Source organism: Nicotiana attenuata, unplaced genomic scaffold (genome assembly GCF_001879085.1).
Source record: "Nicotiana attenuata strain UT unplaced genomic scaffold, NIATTr2, whole genome shotgun sequence".
Taxonomy (NCBI): Eukaryota; Viridiplantae; Streptophyta; class Magnoliopsida; order Solanales; family Solanaceae; genus Nicotiana; species Nicotiana attenuata.
In genome coordinates, this window is record NW_017670598.1 from 531410 (window position 1) to 548293 (window position 16884).

Below are 16884 nucleotides of genomic sequence, written 5' to 3' on the forward strand. Positions count from 1 at the left end.
TCACTCCGGCGCAAGGGGTTCCCTTCAGTTCCATTCTCCAGCACCTGGGAGTTGTTTTGAGTGTGGAGAGTTTGGACATATGTGGAGGCAGTGTCCTCGTCGTGCTGCTAGCTCATCTCAGCAGAGGGGTCAGCCCTCGTCTTCTGGTCCAGTTTCTTCAGCACCCGCCCAGCCAGCTAGGGGTGAGGGTCAGGCAGCCAGGGGTCGCCCCAGAGGTGGAGGTCGATCAGGCGGTGGTCAGGCTCATTTTATGCCCTTCCAGGCAGGACAGATGCCATTGCTTCAGATGCTGTCATTACAAGTATTGTTTCAGTCTGCCACAGAGATGCTTCAGTCTTATTTGATCCCGGTTCCACCTATTCTTATGTGTCCTCATATTTTGCTCATCATTTGGGTACGTCCCGAGGGTGTCTTGCTTTACCTGCTCATGTATCTACCCCGGTAGGCGATACTATCATTGTAGACCATGTGTTCCGGTCGTGTTTGGTGACTATTGGGGGTCTGGAGACCCGAGTCGATCTATTATTATTGAGCATGGTGGACTTTCACGTTATTTTGGGCATGGACTGGTTATCTCCGTGTCATGCTATTCTAGACTGTCATGCTAAGACAATCACTTTGGCTATACCGGGTGTACCGAGGATCGAATGGCGTGGTGTGACTGATTATGTCCCGAGTAGGGTGATCTCTTTCTTAAAGGCCCAGCATATGGTTGGGAAAGGTTGTCTTTCATATTTGGCGTTTGTGAGGGATGTTGGAGCCGAGACTCCTAGCATTGATTCTGTTCCAGTTGTGAAGGAGTTTCCCGATGTATTTCCTGCAGACCTGCCGGGCATGCCACCAGACAGGGATATTGATTTTGGTATTGACCTGGTGCCGGGCACTAAGCCCATTTCTATTCCGCCATATTGTATGGCACCAGCGGAGTTGAAAGAATTGAAGGATCAACTTCAGGAACTCCTAGATAAGGGGTTCATTCGGCCTAGTATGTCACCGTGGGGTGCACCGGTTCTGTTTGTGAAGAAGAAGGATGGCACCATGAGAATGTGCATTGATTACAGGCAATTGAACAAAGTAACAGTGAAGAACAAGTATCCCTGCCTCGCATTGATGATTTGTTTGACCAGCTGCAGGGAGCGAGGGTGTTCTCCAAGATTGATCTCCGTTCGGGCTATCACCAGTTGAAGATCAGGGATTCGGATATTATTAAGACTGCTTTCAGGACTGGATATGGGCATTATGAGTTTCTTGTTATGTCTTTTGGGCTGACCAATGCCCTAGCAGCGTTCATGCATTTGATGAACAGTGTATTTCAGCCTTATTTGGATTCGTTCGTTATTGTTTTCATTGATGATATTCTGGTGTACTTGCGTAGTCAGGAGGAGCACGCGCAACATTTGCGAGTTGTATTGCAGAGATTGAGGGAGGAGAAGCTTTATGCAAAGTTCTCCAAGTGTGAGTTCTGGCTCAGTTCAGTGGATTTCTTGGGACACGTGGTGTCCAGCGAGGGTATTCAGGTTGATCCGAAGAAGATAGAGGCGGTTCAGAGTTAGCCTAGACCGTCCTCAGCCACAGAGATTCGTAGCTTCCTTCGTTTGGCGGGTTATTATCGCCGATTTGTTCAGGGATTTTCCTCTATAGCATCGCCCTTGACCAAGTTGACTCAGAAGGGTGCTCCATTTGTATGGTCGGACGACTGCGAGGAGAGCTTTCAGAAGCTCAAGACAGCTTTGACCACAGCTCCAGTATTGGTTTTGCCGTCATCTTCAGGTTCATATACGGTATATTTTGATGCTTCTAGAGTTGGGATTGGTTGTGTATTGATGCAAGAGGGTAGAGTTATTGCTTATGCTTCTCGTCAGTTGAAGCCCCATGAGAAGAACTACCCTGTTCATGAATTGGAGTTGGCTGCCATAGTTCATGCCTTAAAGATTTGGAGGCACTACTTGTATGGCGTATCTTGTGAGGTATTCACTGATCATCGCAGTCTTTAGCATTTGTTCAAGCAAAAGGATCTTAATTTGAGGCAGCGGAGGTGGCTAGAGTTACTTAAGGATTATGATATTACCATTCTGTATCACCCGGGAAAGGCCAATGTGGTGGCCGATGCTTTGAGCCGAAAGGCAGTTAGTATGGGGAGTTTGGCGTATATTCCAGTTAGGGAGAGGCCCTTTGCAGTTGATGTCCAGGCCTTGGCCAATCGGTTGGTGAGACTAGATATTTCGGAGCCTAGTCGGGTGTTGGCTTGTGTGGTTTCTCGGTCTTCCTTATATGATCGCATCAGAGAGCGCCAGTATGATGATCCGCATTTGCTTGTCCTCAAGGACAGGGTGCAGCATGATGATGCCAGAGATGTGACCATTGGTGAGGATGGTGTGTTGAGGATGCAGGGCCGGATATGTGTGCCCAATGTGGATGGGCTTCGGGAGTTGATATTGGAGGAGGCACATAGCTCGCGGTATTCCATTCATCTGGGTGCCGCGAAGATGTATCAGGATTTGAGGCAGCCCTACTGGTGGAGAAGAATGAAGAAAGATATTGTGGGATTTGTGGCTCGGTGTCTCAACTGTCAGCAGGTGAAATATGAGCATCAGAGACCGGGTGGCGTACTTCAGCGGATGATTATTCCCGAATGGAAGTGGGAGAGAGTCACTATGGATTTTTTGAGTGGTCTTCCTCGGACTTTGAAGAAGTTCGATTCGATTTGGGTGATTGTGGATCGGCTGACCAAGTCCGTGCACTTCATTCCGGTATGCACTACCTATTCTTAAGAGCGGCTGGCAGGGATCTTTATCCGGGAGGTTGTTCGGTTGCATGGTGTTCCAGTGTCTATTATCTTAGATAGAGGTACTCAGTTTACTTCTCAGTTCTAGAGGACTTTTCAGCGAGAGTTGGGTACACAGGTGGAGTTGAGCACAGCATTTCATCCTCAGACGGACGGGCAGTCTGAGCGTACAATTCAGATATTGGAGGACATTTTGCGTGCCTGTGTTATTGATTTTGCAGGTTCTTGGGATGAGTTTTTGCCGCTTGCAGAGTTTGCCTACAACAACAGCTATCACTCGAGCATTCAGATGGCTCCGTATGAAGCGTTGTATGGGAGGCGCTGTAGATCTCAAGTTGGTTGGTTCGAGCCCAGCAAGGCTAGGCTATTGGGGACGGAGTTGGTTCAGGATGCCTTAGAGAAGGTGAAGCTGATTCAGGAGAGGCTTCGTACAGCACAGTCGCGTCAGAAGAGTTATGCGGACCGGAAGGTTCGAGATGTGTCTTATATGGTTGGTGAGAAGGTCTTGCTGAAGGTTTCGCCCATGAAGGGTGTTATGCGGTTTGGAAAGAAAGGAAAGTTGAGTCCGCGATTTATTGCGCCTTTTGAGGTACTTATGAGGATTGGGGAGGTGGCCTACATGCTTGCCTTGCCACCCAGCTTGTCAGGCGTGCACTCGGTATTTCATGTTTCAATGCTCCGGAAGTATGTTGGGGACCCGTCCCATGTAGTGGACTTCAGCACGGTTCAGTTGGATGATGATTTGACCTATGATGTGGAGCCAATGGCTATTTTGGGTCGTCAGGTTCGAAAGTTGAGATCAAAGGATATAGCTTCGGTGAAAGTGCAGTGGAGAGGTCGGCCCGTGGAGGAGGCTACCTGGGAGACCGAGCGGGAGATGCGGAGCAGATATCCTCACCTGTTTGAGGCTTCAGGTATGTTTCTTGACACGCTCGAGGACGAGCGTTTGTTTTAGTTGGGGAGGATGTGACGACCTGGCCCGTCGTCTCATGAGTTACCGCTTCGTTTCCCCCATTGTTAGCTTCTTTATGCTTCATTATCCGTATCTTATGTGATCGAGTTGGTTCTGAGAGGTTTTGGTAGGAAATGAGACACTTAGTCTCTTTAAGGAAGGTTTGGTTTGGAAAAGTCAACTGGGTGTTGACTTATGAGTTAGAGGGCTCGGATGTGATTTCCGGTGATTTGGTTAGCTTCGGGGGATGATTTGTGACTTAGGAGCGTGATCGGAAGTGATTTTGGAGGTCCGGTGTAGAATTAGGCTTGAATTGGCGAAGTTAGTATTTTGGCGAATTCCGGTTGATAGGTGAGATTTTGATCCGAGGGTCGGAATGGAATTCCGAGAGTCGTTGTAGCTTCGTTAGGTGATTTAGGATGTGTGTGCAAAATTTCAGGTCATTCGGAGGTGTTATGGTTGGGTTTTTGATCGAATGTGTGTTTCGGAAGTTTTAGAAGATCTTAGGCTTGAATCCTATGTAATTTGATGGTTTTGGTGTTGTTTGAGGTGTTTTGATGATTGGAGCAAGTTTGAATAATGTTTTAGGATGGGTTGGCACTTTTGGTTGAGGTCCTGAGGGCCTCGGGGTGATTTCGGATGGCTATCGGGATGAATTTTGGACTTGTGTTATTTCAAGAATTTGCTGGTTCTGATATTTCCGCACCTGCGGAATTGGGACCGCAGATGCGGTCTCGCAGGTGCGAGTTTTCTTGGAAGGTTGGTTTTTCGCAGATGCGGGAGTAGAGCCGCACCTGCGGTGTCGCAGGTGCGGCGGTGGCATCGCAGATGCAGATATTGGGCTATTGGGGACTTCCGCAGAAGCGAATAGATGTCCGCAGAAGCGGTGTTCGCAGATGCCGACTTTGACCGCAGAAGCGGTCCTGGCATTATGTGGACCTCCGTAGAAGCGGAAGAATTTCCGCAGGAGCGGAAGCCGCAGATGCGGTATTTTAACCGCAGATGCGGTAATGACTGGACAGAAGGGTTTAAATTCATTTTTTGCTCCGCGAGCTAAGTTATTTTTCCACCATTGTTGAGCATCCTTGAGAGCTTCTGGACGGGAATTGAAGAGGATTTCGACTGGGATTGATTGGAGGTGAGCTTTATGAACTAAAGACATGATTTAATTGTAGAATCAACCTAGAAATTCATGAAAATTTATCAAAAAGGGGGAAGAACTAGGGCTTGAGTCTTGATATTTCAAATTGGGTTTTGATGGGTCATTTGAGCTCGGATTTGGGAGTTCTTGGTATGTATGGACTCGTGGCGAGATAAGGAATCCGTTGATGTAAAATTTTCTGAAATTCGAGAAGTGGGCCCGGGGCTCGGGTTTTGCAAATTTTGTGATTTTTTATGTTTTTCTATTCTTTCCGATTGGGTTATGTTCCCTTAGCCTATTGTTTTGTTGTGGTTTTGGTCAGATTCGAAGCGCGAGGAGGCCGATTTGCGAGGCAAGAGCATAGCGAGCTAGGATTTTGGCCGGCTTGAGGTGAGTAATGATAGTAAATGATATCCTGAGGGTTTGAAACCCCGCATTTGCACAACGTAGTGCTATATTGAGGTGAAACACGCGCTTAATGACGAGCGCGGGGTTGTTTACTATTGGGGATTGTGACTTGGTCTGTCCCGATTTATGTTTTACCGCGTATTTGACTGAAATGTGTTTATTATCAACATGATTTGGGCTTATTGCCATATTTTGGGCTTCATGCCGACTACTTGAATCCTTAGTGGACTTTTATCACTGTTTCCTCACTATTTTGATATATTACTTGAACTCAGTCCTATTGATTGATACTGTTTTACAAACTCAGCCACTTTTAATTGAATTTGAGACTTAAATGATATTTCCAATGTTGTTTGGGCTGAGCACTACTGTTTTACTGATGCCCGAGGGGCATGTGATGATATCTGGACTGAGTGAGGCCGAGGGCCATATGTGAGGATATGCTGAGTGATATGAGATGCTTTATATGCCACGACGTGGCTTGAGTGATGGGAGGCCGAGTGATATGAGGCCGAGTGCCGAGTGATGATGCCACGAGGTGGCTTGATATAGCGCTTGGGCCGTAAGGGGCCCCTCCGGAGTCTGCACACCCACAGTGAGCGCGGGTTCCCATATGATTGAGAGTGAGCCCGTGGGGCTGATACTGTGCTGAGTGATTGATACTGAGCCCGAGGGGCTGATACTGTGCTGAGTGATTGATACTGAGCCCGAGGGGCTGATACTGTTCTGAGCTATTGATACTAGGCCCAAGGGGCATATTACTACTTACTATTTACTTGTTGTTTTACCTGATTTATTTGTTTTTAAAAGGAGATTTCATTTGATTCTTTACGGTTTTACTTGACTTACTGCCTGATATAGAATTGCCTTGTGCATTTATGTCTTTTCATGCTTTCAGCCATTATTTATTATTATTACTCACTGGGTCGGAGTACTCACATTACTCCCTGCACCATGTGTGCAGATTCAGGCATAACAGAGTCCGCACCTGAGCGCTGATTCCTTCATGACCAGGCAGCGATTTGGAGTTACGAGGTAGCTGTTGACATCCGCAGCCCCTTGTCTCCCTATCCTCTATCATTTATGTTTTCTTCGGACTATTGTATCGGATTTCATACTTTGTAGATTTACAGCAAACTCTGTAGTAGCTCATGACTTGTGACACCCCAGTTTGGGCTGTGTCGGGATGTTTTTCCCTGGTTATTATCGTTGTTCTGCATTTATCGCTATCCTAAACATGTTTTAGATTTGTTAATGTTAATTAATTATTTAAAAAGAGGTATTTGCGTTGTTCGGCTGGCCTTGTCTTCATGAGAGACGCCATCACGGCCGGGTTCGGGAATTGGGTCGTGAAAAAAAGAGAACAACACTAATATTTAAGGAGTTAGCAATTAGAGATTGACTAGGATACAGACGCTACTCTTCCATGGTGGAAGAGTTCTAGTTGATCTCATACTCTAACTCTATCCTTTTCCTAAACCGTGTTCTCTTTGTGTGATGAGTCTTTCTCCTTATCCAATATGCAATCTTTTCGATCATGATCAAGAGATAACACTTCTGATATGTTAGGTTTATCTCCTTCACGTGCATCTCACATGTTTGAGTTGATCATAACTGTGCTTCACAAGATGGACCTGGTCCATATATGAGTTCTTTTGTCAGTCTTCAAAACTTCACCTTTACTTGGGTCAACAGTTTAGATACTCGAAATTGATCAAATACCATATATAGGTCATGTACCAACTCGCCACCTGTGAGCATGTGATTTTTGCCTCGCACTAATTACTCCCACAGATTTCTTAGATCTAGAATTTTTCCCTTTAATTGTTTAACTTGTAGGAATTAATTGCATAATTTCCATGTTTATTTGCATTTCTGTGTGCATTCTTAAGTTAACATAAACTCATAAAAATACAAAAAATACGCATTGCGCTTAGGATTTAATTTTACATATTTTTAAATTAATTAGTAATTAGGGTTTTACAAAAATACAAAAAAACCACAAGAATTGAGTTGTTTTGCTTGGTTTGAATTTTAGCTTTGAATTTTATTAGTTTTCTTTAAATTGGTGATGTTGGTTATTAATTAGAGCTTAATATAACTTGGTAGGGTAATTTAGAGTTAATTTAGATTTTTAGTCTTAATTTGAGAAGAAAAAGAATAAAAAAAAGAAAATAAAAGGAAAAGAAATCAAAGAGAAATCAGATTTTGGGCCAAAATCCAATTCTAGCCCAAACAAACTTTCAAAATCTGGACCAAACCCAGCCCAAATCACACCCTTACCCGGTCCAGTTTCCCCCCCCCCCTCCAATAACAAAACGACGTCGTTTTTGCCAAATCAATCCAAGCCATCCATTCATCCCAATCCGATGGCCCATAATTCTTTTTGACTTTGAATAATAATGTCTGTAATATGTGAAAATCATAAAGACCAAAAATCCCCTCCTCGTACCCTGTTCGCCACCACCGTTCACCGCCGCCCTCCGCCGTCCGCCGCCGGCCGGAAATCGCCTCCGCCGGCGGCGAAGCTCCAAATTACCCCAAAGTTTTACCCCAAACGCCTCTCTTCCTCCTCTTTCCAACCCTCAAGTCCATTTCCTTCAAATCCTCACCAATTTTCTCGAATTTCAGATCGAAAATCCGGCCAAAATGCAAACTCATCCAAACCGGCCCAAATTCATACTATATGTTCCTCATCCCTCCCTCATCATTAATCCGTACCTAGAAACCCTCGAATCTGTCCGGAATATCACGAATTTTAAACCACAGAGCTGGCAGAACCCTAGAAGTTCATGTTGTTCAAGTTCTGCCCGATTTTTTGAGTCCGGCATTGGATTCGAGTCACGAAACAATGTTTCGTTTGTTCTTTGAGAAGAACGAATGCTTAACATTGTTTCGAGGCTCGAATCGAGGTTCCACTCCCGCTTGACCTTGCGTGGGTGAGTTTCTCCTACTTCGCTAACTAGCTTAAACAAAACTGTTCTTCGTTTCTATTCTTGTTGCTTCTGATTTTTCTTTTTGTTTCTCTGTTGTTTTTCTTTCTTGGCAGTAATTAAGTATTTTAGGTCTAACAATTAGTTTAAACTTTCTATGTGATTCTTCCTTTGTTAGTCAATAGTAATTTGTCAATTTCGCTGTATTTGAGTCTTTGTCACTCGAGCATGTTCAGTGTTATAGGGTTTAGTTTAAACTTTGTTAATTTGAATAAATTTCTTCACGCTAATCGACATTGTTCTAACTCTCATGTGTGATTTAACTCTGCCCAGTTCGGCTTTGTGATTGGTTCAATTAGTTGATCCACATTTGTTTGCTGCAATTTGGTTTTAGATTCAATAAATCTGTCCAGTTAATTTGATGTTAAGGATTAACCATAGTTGAGTAGCTAGCATGGTTACAGTTGATAGAGTTTAACTAGTGTTAGTAATATCAGGGGATTGATCAAGGGTAATTTAGGCATAGAAAAGGGCAGTTTTATTAGGAATAGTAATTTTTAAAGTAAGGAAGGGATAGTATAGGAATTGTAATGGATATAGGACTTTCTAGAATAGACTTTAGTATAGTTTTCAATAAAATAGGTGTTGTTACTTGGGTAACAAGTTTAAAATAAGGGACTAAAAGCTGAAAATGGGTAAGGACTAAAAAGAAAACTAAAAATCTGAAGGTAGCCCTAGGCTTTGCATATAAAAGGCACACCCATTGCTTTCTTTAACAAGTTTTGGCATCTAAAATTTTCCCCAACAGTTTCTACAAGTTTAGACTCTAAAAAATTTGAATTTCAAATTCAGAAGCAGAAATTGGAGATCTGAAACGAGAAGTTCAAACATTCTGTAGAGTTTTAAAAATCCCTTTAGATCATAGATATTGAAAAATCCAAAAAAAAAATAGCAGAAAAACTCAAAAAAAAAAAACGCTGTTCTATTGAAGATTTCCTAGCTGAGTTTGATCTATTCAAGTTGATTTTGGTCTGATCACTGGTTGCATTAGAGGCTGGGTTCGTTTTGACTCATTTCTGAGATTTGAAGTCAAATTGCTGCTGTTGTTACCTGCCGTTTAACACTGCTATTTGCTCACTACTGCTGTTGACTTCTCTTCCTTCTTATTGTGATTCCAATTCCAGGTACACATCTTGAATTCGTGACACTGTATACCTAATTTAAGAGGTGGAATAGAAATCTCAGATTGATCCCCTGCTCGCTGTTCCTGCTATTTTTTCTTTTCCTCTTCTTGCACATGTTCATAGATTAGTTTAGTTAAAATTTGAGTAATTGGATGTTGTACGGACTGTACTTGACTGGACTGTTTAGAATTTTATGACTGTAATTGAATTTTANACTGGGACTATAGACCTCTGTTTCACTCATTTCGTTTGCATTCTGTAATTAGGTCCTATGCATAAATCGTTAGGTCTATTGTTTTATTTCAAATGTTGTTGATACTACCAGTTTCTAGTGTGGATGATTTGAATGTTGGAACAGCTGGTGTAATTCAGTCATATTACAAATGTTAGAACACATAGGCATGATTTAAATCTGGAAACGGCATACATGCTTATAACGACGTGCAGTCAATTACGTCTAGTAGTCTAAAGGCGTAGTCATTTCCAGCGATTCATCTCCAAGTTTAATTCACGAATGAAAAAAAAACTTCTGAGCGTGTATTTGAATGAAATTATTTGGTTATTAAAATCTCAAAATAAATGAGTTTGTAGTCATCAGTATACACATGAATGTAAGTCAACATGTTTTTGATTTGAGTAAATATGAAACTATTCATTTGTTCACAAATTGACTAGTCCAGTCGTGACTTGGGTTCCAAAAAAAAACTCAATCTAATATTGGACTTGGATTCCTTCATGTGCCGAACCTGATGGCCCTTGTTTTAATAGAAGCTGGGCCTAAATTTTGTTCGTGCAAGGCCCACGTTTGGGCAGTTTTGTTTTCAGGAGCATAACTGAATTTGCTTAGGGCCAGGTTGAGGCCCAATAAAATGCTAAAAGTTTCAAATCACGAGTCTTGGGCTAATTGTTGAGGCCCAATAGAATGCTGGAAACTAAAAATCCATTAAGATTACATTAGGAATATGGGGGCTTAGTTTGCAATATAAATTTAGGGTTTTCGAGTTAGGTAGCGGGTTCAAATTAGAGGGTCCTCCCTTTGTTTGAATTCGGATTTGAACTCGAGGCCCGAATTTATAAATGCAAATTAATTAGGTCCTTTTAGAGACAAAAGAAATAGAAAATCGTAGTTGCTTTAGGTTGGCCTTTAAATAAAAATGAGATGAGCCTCGCCAAACAAAACACATAAATTGCGGGGCCCTCAGTAATTGTTCCTATTAAAATCCTTAGAATTCAGGGGCGTGCCGTTTAGCAAATTTCACGGCCCTCCACAAAGATAATAAGACGCTAGCCACCTCAAGCGCGCCATTAATAAATTTACCTTCTTAAATACGGGTGTGCATTTCATGCGATCCAAATCCAAATCCCAAAACGTTGAATGAGAGGTGTCGAGGATCCGGGTGCATTTCATGTGACGTGATCCAAAAACACGCTCTTAAACGGCGTTCACTTTCATAAAAAGGGTAATTAAAAGCAGTTAAGCAAATTGCACTATAGGATTGAATATGTATAAAATCAGATTTTAGCCATTTATAATAATTTAAGCGACCGTGCTAGAACCACGGGATCCGGGGGTGCCTAACACCTTCCCTCGGGTCAACAGAATTCCTTACACAGAATTTCTGGTTCGCAGACTCCAATTGGGAAGTCGAAATTTTTCCTCGATTCGGGATTTAAACCGGTGACTTGGGACACCAAAAGCCCATCCTTTCCCGAGTGGCGACTCTAAAACTAAATAAATAATCCCATTTCGAATAATGCCACTTTAAGTGGAAAAACTCCCTTATACATTATCCTTCGTGGTAGGTGTGTAAAAAAGGAGGTGTGACAGCTCTGGCGACTCTGCTGGGGAAAACGAACCCAGAATTTCAATTCAGGGTTCAAGAATTCGAGCTTAGTATGATTGTTGTATTTGGCTTTATCTGATTTTTCTACATGTTCCATGCTATATGTGCTAAATGTTTTACCGCTTTGATATTTGTTGAAATTGTATATATAAACTGCCGCGAATCCCTTCCTCTTTCTGAGTCTTCTACATCACGGAGAAGGGTGCACTTCGTGTAGCTTCTCTTCTGTTTAGAGTCTTTTCCCATTTAGAACGAGGTTTGGATAAGTTGCAAAGCCGGCGGAGCTTCTGTATCCCCGGTACGCTGCCTCCCCCTCGGCCCGAGTTGTCCGCTCGGGTAAGCCAGGTCTAGACCAATAAACCTAGGGTTAAACCTAGAAGAACGAAAACTCATGCCGGATCCCTAGTAGGACGTTTGTTTGCATCACGTGCATTTGACTTAGGGGACTCAACAGAGGGGTTGGGTCCGTCTAGGACAGGTGACCTGAAATGAATTGACCATCCTGATGCATCTTACGTGCTACTTGCGCATTTATTTGCTCAGCTTTGCATGTTGACTGGCTTGTCTAAATAAGTGAAAATTGAGGAAATAGGCAGTGTTAGGACTAAGTGAGGGTGACCATTTGTTTTGAAAAACCCCAATGCCCAAATAGTACCGAAATGCTGCCGGATTTGTGAAAAATGAAAAAAAAAAGAGAAAAAGGAAAATATTTGAAAAAACAGGAAGGACGAAAATTGTTGTTCAAAAAAAAAATATACAATTTTTGATTTTGGCAAATCTGCCCGAACTACGCCGGTTTGATTCTCACCGGATGTGAGATACGTAGGCAACCCTTATCGAGTCCAACCCTTCCTTTTTTCAAAAATAACCAAAAAATGCCAATTTTGGGTCATAAATAAGTCGGGTGATGCCATTCCTGTTTAAATAAGCCGAATGTCCCCAAAAGGACGCCGGAAGGCCGTTTTGCAAGAATAGCCACCTTGAGTCATTTTTAAATGGTTTGCGGGCACAGCCTTAAAATCTTCCTTCCAGAAGTGCTGAAAGGCCGTATTTGCAAATCCAAGTCCTTATTTTCTGAATAAAGAATTTTTGCACAAATAGCCATTTTTTTCAAAATAAATCATTAAGTTCCCCTAAATAATGTGCAGGATGAATTCAAGTAACATCGAAACCTTCTCAGTCCTGAGCGAGATCCTTTGAAACTCCATATGTGGTGGCATGACTTGGGAAAAGGGAGCAGAGATACTGTGGTCAAAAGCCTGGGCGGTCTCGTAGATTTATTAAAAATCAGGCCAAGGACGGATGTCGTTGAGGCACTGATACCATTTTGGGACCCGACCCGTAATGTATTTCGGTTTTCAGATTTTGAACTCACACCTACATTAGAAGAGATCGCCGGATACGCAGGTCTCAACGGGAACCTCCGCGGTAGATACCCTTTGGCCCCACGACCAGTAACTCTTCACAGGTTTTTGGATTTGTTGAGCATCAGTCGGGATATTCAGGACCCCCATCTGGCAGAAGGGTGTTGTACACTGCATTTCCTATATCACCGGTATGGTAATCCCAAAGGTTTTGAGGAACCCAACACTGGACTAACACATGCTGGAAATAAGGACAAATGGGAAGCCCGACGGGGATTAGCTCATGGTGGCCTTTATGGGAGTGGTAGTTTGTCCTAGAAAAGATGGTCACATAGACCTTGGCCTAGTAGGAATGCTAGATGTTGCTATGAAGAAACCTACTAGCACAGTGGTTCCCCTGATTGTAGCAGAAATATACCGAGCTCTGACCAAATGTCGAGAAGGGGAGAAATTCTTTCAAGGTTGCAATTTGCTTTTGCAGTTATGGATACAGGAACATCTTTGTCACCGCACAGGATATATGAACTACGGCTTAACCGGGTTGAGTTGTATTGCAGAGTTCGAGACCCGAGTTACAGGTACTGAGTTCCCGGAGGGTACTGAGGCCTGGTCGTCATGTTTAAGATCCCTCACTGCAGATAAAGTAGAATGGGCTTATGGATGGCTTCCTCCTACTGAAGCTGTGTACACATCGGCAGAGGTCCCTTATATTCTTTTGATGGGTATTCGAACCATTCAGCCTTATGCTCCTTACCGAGTTTTGCGACAATTTGGAAGATTCCAGACGGTGCATGGTGATGAAGACCTGAGTGGGCAAGTCATTGAGTTGGGCCCAAAGGCTGCATTCCCTGAAGGCCAAATCCGAAAGATATGGAATGAGTGCAGGTACCTCGAGCCCAAAACTATGGTACAAGACCGGGCCAGAGGTGAGGTAGATCCCAAATACTTGGTTTGGTTCAGTAAAAGGTTTCAAATCCCCGAGAGACCTGCCAAAAGGCCACATGTGCAACAATTAACAAGCGAAGCTCAGGTGCAGTGGGATTGGTTGGCTAAAGAAAAGGAGTACAGAGCTCGAATTGGAGCATTGGAAAAACAGGTTTAGGAGCTTCGGTTCGAAAACAGCTTGCAAGCCGCAGCTGACGAAGGTGATAAAAAGCAATTGGCCCAGGAGAATGAAGCTCTCAAGGCCCAAATTCAACAACTGAAATTAGATGCAAGGAATCGAGAAAGAAGTCTATCCGACGAGAGGTTGATAAGAGGGTTGAAGAAACAAGTCCGGGACTGTCAGGAAGAATTGGAAAAATCCGAGGGAAGCATGGCAAAACTTCGGGCTCAATGGGCCAAGAAGATCGAGGAAAGGGCCCAGTTTGTACAGCAAATGAAGAAAAACTATGAGGGAACCATCGCCAACATGAAAAGAAAAATGAACACTCTTGAAGAAAAGGCAGCCCGTCTGGAGAAAGAGCTACAGGCCGAGAGGGAACAATGCTATGAATTAATCGCTGATATGGAGAAGGAACTAAAATTGTTACAGGATCTTCACTTCCAGGATTCTCAGGTACTAGAGGCTCGCACTCAACAGATAAGCCGGCTACTCCAAGAGAAAGGTCAAATCCGGGAGAGAATCAGAAACATTGCCAACTACATTGTCATGAAGTGTCAGGCCGGTGAACGGATGGGTCATACCACATTCTTTGCCTCCGTGATGATATTTGTTCGCCAGGTTATGAACGATCTAGATCAGTTGCAAAAGGGTCTTGCACGCAGGCCCGCGGCGATGCCGAGTGATGCCCCGCGGGCCCCAGGATTTGAAGCCTTGATGTACTCTTGAGTCTGTAGTTTTCGTGTCTGGTTTTGTACTTTCTATTTCCAAGAAAGAAAAGCAAATAGTCTAGTAGCTTTGTAATTGCATTTGTTATTAATGAAAATTTGAAAATTCCCAAAAACAAATTGTTTCTTTATTTCTTGCATCTAGGTTTGCATTTATTTGCAAGAACTACGCTTGGTCTGATTCATGCGGGGTCATGATACGTAGGCAATCTCCATAGGATTCGACCGTATTCCCTAAAAATAAAATACGAGGGAAGGAAATAAAAGAAAAACAAGAGAGGAAAAGAAACGCAAAAGAGAAAATAAGGAATCGAGAGAAAAACCATGGCAGAAGAATAGGGAAAAGCAAAAACTGAAAAAACAGAGGGAAAAGAAAAATGAGAGAAAAAATAGAAAGAGAAAGAAAAGCAAGAAAAACAAAGAGTGGAAATCAAAAGAAGGAAAAGAAAAGCCGGGATGACGCATGCAACCAGTGCAAACATGTAGACAACCGTTTAACTGTATAGGTGCATCACACCCCAATGTGCGATTACCTATCTGTTACTTGTCTCAAACTAACCGTGTGTTGCTAATTTCCAGCTTAGCTTTTAGAAACGGTGGTTGGTTGTGGTAAGCTGGCATCGCATCAATACTTTACCAGATCGAAAGGAAGTGTGGAAATGTCTACAGAAATGACTTTGCCCGCAGTCCCCATCTCTGAAGATAGCCCCATCTCGGGGGTCCCGGCCTCTGAATCTTTTACAGCTGAAGAAAATCGGATCTTGCGCCTGCGACTGATGGAAATGTGGGATGCTTGGAACAATGGAAAGGAACCCCCAAGCAATATTCCCGGATTCCCAGAGTTATTCCCTAGAGCTGGAGGTGCTACTACGGTCCCTATCAGTCACCCTCCTACCCCTTTTGGGCAACCTACCATGACCGCTCATTTCGTTGGAATGCCTTCTGAGGTTCGCCCCCAGGTGTTCCCAGCGGGAGCAGTTCCTAACATCTTCACTGCTCCACCATGTCCTGCTACAACACAACCTTCGCTGCCAAGGCCTGCCTTTGATCCCTCAGCATTCACATTCCAAAACCCTGTATTTCCGTCAGATCCTCCTCAATATCCCACATATAATTACTCTCAGCCACCCCCATACGAGCTTACACCAGGGCAGGACAAAACCCCCAAAGACCCAGAGCAGGATGAAATGGCAAAGAGAATGAGAAGCCTCGAGCAGAGCTTGAAAAACATGCAAGGATTGAGCGGGTAAAAGAGTGTCTCATACACGGATCTATGTATGTTCCCTCATGTACACTTGCCGTCAGGGTTCAAAACACCAAAATTTGAGAAGTATGACGGACACGGTGACCCTATCGCTCACCTAAAGAAGTATTGCAACCAGTTACGGGGGGCCGGTGGCAAAGAAGAGCTGTTGATGGCATATTTTGGAGAAAGCTTGGTTGGTATCGCTTCAGAATGGTACATGGATCAAGATGCCTCGCGTTGGCATATTTGGGATGATCTGGCCCGAGACTTTGTTCGACAATTTCAGTACAACATAGACATCGCGCCGGACAGGAACTCTTTGGCAAATCTTAAGAAGAAGCCTTCAGAAAGCTTCCGTGAATATGCAATTAAGTGGCGCGAACAGGCGTCGAGAGTGAAACCTCCAATGGATGAGGTAGAGATGGTCACTGTTTTCCTCCAAGCCCAGGAAGCAGATTATTTTCAGAATATGATGTCCGCCATGGGTAAACCTTTCGCCGAGGCAATAAAAATCGGAGAGATGGTAGAGAATGGGTTAAAAACGGGTAGAATCTTGAGCCAGTCAGCCATAAGGGCCACCTCCCAAGCCATCCAAGGCGGGTCTGGAGGAATGGCCAAAGGCAGAAAGAAAGAAGAAACAGTGATGGTGGCCTCGGAGGGAAGAAGGTATCGGGCTCCTAGACCGGTGTTCTCTGAAAGAACCCCTCAACACTATTACCCTCATACTGGTATGGCCTATGCTCCTGCACCTTATGCGGTCATGAATGCACAACCTTTCGGCCGACCGCAACCACAAGCTAACCGAAATCCACCTCCATTCCAAAGAAATCAACCTCCTTACCAGAACCAATATAATCCCCGACCACCGCAGAATAACTTTCGTCCCCGAGAACCGCCCAGGAGACCAAATTTTACGCCGATCGGTGAACCTTATTCCAGTTTGTTCCCGAAACTCGTCCAGATGAATTTGCTGCAGCCTATTCCCCAAAACAGGCAAAACCCAGAATCTTCATCTTATCAACGAGGGGTCCATTGTGCTTACCATTCAGGAGCCGAAGGGCATAGTACTGATAACTGCTGGACATTGAAGAAGGCTGTGGAAGATTTGATTGAACAAGGGAAAATAGTGTTGAGGGATGAAGAAGCCCCGAATGTGACTAATAACCCGTTGCCCGCTCACAACAATGGGCCGGTAAT